This window comes from Colobus angolensis, unplaced genomic scaffold (assembly GCF_000951035.1).
Source record: "Colobus angolensis palliatus isolate OR3802 unplaced genomic scaffold, Cang.pa_1.0 Scaffold33, whole genome shotgun sequence".
NCBI classification, from domain to species: domain Eukaryota; kingdom Metazoa; phylum Chordata; class Mammalia; order Primates; family Cercopithecidae; genus Colobus; species Colobus angolensis.
The window spans coordinates 11,241,303-11,244,488 of record NW_012116599.1 but is presented as its reverse complement, the minus strand read 5'-3'; the positions used below and the strand labels follow the sequence as shown (position 1 = coordinate 11,244,488).

At 48.5% G+C, this 3,186-nt stretch overlaps 1 pseudogene; it reads right to left on the bottom strand.

Moving 5' to 3' along the window:
• Positions 1-2,868: 2,868 nt before the first annotated feature.
• LOC105518877 overlaps positions 2,869-3,186 on the bottom strand; it is a 3,065-nt pseudogene continuing 2,747 nt past the window's right edge.

Below are 3,186 nucleotides of genomic sequence, written 5' to 3'. Positions count from 1 at the left end.
AATACAAAATTAGCTGGGCGTGGTGGTGTGTGCCTGTAATCCCAGCTACTTGGGAGGCTGAGGCAGGAGAATCGCTTGAAACTGGGAAGCAGAGGCTGTGGTGAGCCGAGATCGCACCATTGCACTCCAGCCTGGGCAACAAGGGCGAAACTCCATCTCAAAAAAAAAAAACCTATCTTAAGAAGATGGTTGGAGAGGAAGACTCAGTCTGTTGTGTGTGTGCTTCTCCAGGGGTTATCGGTTAACATTTAGTGACAGCTTATGGGCAGGAAAAGGCGCGTAGCATCCTTCCCATCACCCATCAACTCTGGGTAGGTACCGTTCTACTAGTATACCAGTTTACACACAGGCATGCTGAGCCTCACAGAGAATAAGTGACTTACTCAAAGCCACACTACTAATAAGAGCTGAATCTGGGATTTGAACCCTGTCTGGCTTCAATACTAAGCTTTCCAGCACTCTCTCTTACCCAGGAGGCATATTAAAAATGTTGAATGAAGGGCTGGGCATGGTGGCTCATGCCTGTAACCCAGAACTTTGGAAGGCCAAGGTGGGAGGATTGCTTGAGCCCAGGAGTTCAAGACCAGCCTGGGCAAAGTGGTATGGCCCTGTCTCTGCAAAAAATAAACCAAAAATTAGCTGGGCATGGTGGTGCACACCTGTAGTCCCAGCTACTGGGGAGGCTGAGACCCAGGAGGAAGATTTCTTGAGCTCAAGAGTTCAAGGTTGCAGTGGGCTGTGATCACATCATTGCATCCCAGCCCAGGTGATGGAGGGAGATCCTGTGCCTTAAAAAAGAAAAAAGACATATCTAATGACTGGCATGATAATGATGCTGGCTGATGCAGACAGAGGCCTCCCATTAGAACCGGTTCCACCACACCAGCAGGTGACAGCTGCTGCCAGCGCTGAGCTGTGCCATCAGCAGCATGGTCATGCGTGTATGGAAAATTCCCCTCCATGAAACTCTCTGCCCTTGTCCTCTCTCCTGCTGCCTCTCCTGGCTGGCTCCCTCCCTCCTCCACTGCTCTGGGATCAGGCCTTCCCTTCACACTCCTTTTACTGACTCAGCCCAGCCGGCCTCCACCTTAACCCTCTGAGGCTGGCTGCACTTCTGACACCAGGCTCCTCGCTCACTGAGTGTTTACTTTCCCCGCAGATACCCTGCCACCACCTCAGAGGTCACAGGGCAAACCCAGGCTTGTTGGAGGGTGAGGGGCCAATGAGTACAGCCTGTAGCTTGTGAAGGAGTCCTGGAGAGAATGGTGGCTGCCCATCCCAGATGACCTTCTTCCTTAGTGTCAGACAATTGCTAAATAGAAATTATAGGAGGCTACTGCTTCAGATGAGGCTCCTGCACCAGGCCCCAGCAGACTGGACTAAACGTCAAGATGGGGTCACTCACACTGAGGTTCCAAATCACTGGGAGACAGAGATGATTGCCAGCTTCCCAAATGGGCCAGTTTCTTTTTTTGAGATGGAGTCTTGCTCTGTTGTCTAGGTTGGAGTGCAGTGGTGTAATCTCGGCTCACTGCAACCTCTGCTTCCCGGCTTCAAGCTATTCTCATGCCTCAGCTCAGGCTGGTCTCGAACTCCTGGCCTCAGGTGATCCACCCATCTCAGCCTCCCAAAGTGCTGGGATTACAGATGTGAGCCATCTCGCCCGGTATTTTTTTGAGACAGCATCTTGCTCTGTGGCCTTGGCTGGAGTTCAGTGTGTGATCCCAACTCTGAGCTGAAGCAATTCTCTTACTTCAGCCTCCCAAGTAGCTGGGAATACAGGCACACTCTAGCACACCTGGTTAATTTCGTTTTTACTTTTTGTAAAGATGGAATTTCATCATGTTGCCCAGGCTGGTCCCGAATTCCTGGGCTCAAGGAATCTGCCCGCCTCAGCCTCTCAAAGTGGTGACGTTACAGAAACAGGCCAGTTTCAATCTTCAAGTGGCACTATAATGAAGTTCGCTCTGTTTTATTTTGCTTTTTTTTCTTCTGTCTTGAACTCCTGGGCTCAATCACTCCTCCAACCTCAGCCTCCTGAGTAGCTGGGACTACAGGTACACGCCGACACGTCCGGCTATTTTTAAAATTCTTTGTAGAGATGGGGCTTCGCCATGTTGCCCAACTTGGTTTCTAACTCCTGGGCTCAAGCGAACCTCTCACCTCCCAGAGTGCTGGGATTACAGGCGTGAGCCACTGCACCTAGCCTGGTTTTTGTTTTTTAGTTTCTGCTTTTTTCCACCCTCTTCCTGTCTGTAAAGCCAACTTTCACTGCTTGATTCATTGGAACCCTTATTCTATTTTAGGAAATCAAGTGTTGCCTGATTCTAGAATCACAAAGCCAACTGATAGCTTTAAAGTAAACTTGTAATTTTGTCTTTTGACAGTGTCAGGACCCTGATTTTATCGAGAGCCGCTATGTCTTAGCTAAAAGAACACACTTCCCAGCCTCCTTTGCAGGTAGGTAAGAACATGTGACCATGTTCTGGCCATTGAGAAGTAAGCAGAAAGTATTGAGTGGAACTTCAGAAAGAATCCTTCAAAGTGTTTAACATCTTTTTGATCTTCTCCCTATCAGGAATGTGAAGGCTGGAGCAACGGCAACCCTCTTGATCCAGCAAGAGGATTAGTCCAGCAACCCTCTTGGTAATCTTGAGGGTGGAAGGCACACACTAAGAGGGTGGACCCAGCAAGGATGGAAGGACCCTGGGTCCCATGGTTGGAGCTGTCTGGCAGCCACCAGACCAGACTATCGCCAACCTCTCGAATTCCTTTATGTGAGGGAAAATAACACTATATGTGCCCAAATGATTATTTTTGGTTTTCTATTACATGCAGCTACATGTAATGCTAATCCAGTTCTAACAGTTACAAGATCCCTGTCAAATGGTTGGTCTGTGTTTGAATATCTTCCAGTCCTAAACAATCAAGAGTAGCATAAGGCACTGAGTGCCAGTAGGCTTGATGCTGGGCAGGGGTTATTTCCCCATTTTTCAGATGAGGAAACTGAGGCTTAGAGAAACCAAGCACATAGCAAGGTCGGTGGCATCCGCCTGACTCCAAAGCCCCACACCCCACACTGCTCCCTGCTTTTAGTTAGAAAATTCTCCCTGCTCCCTATCTTCACCCAGGAAATAAAAACCTATATATTTAAGGTATATGACTTCATTTTTTTTTTTTTTTGAG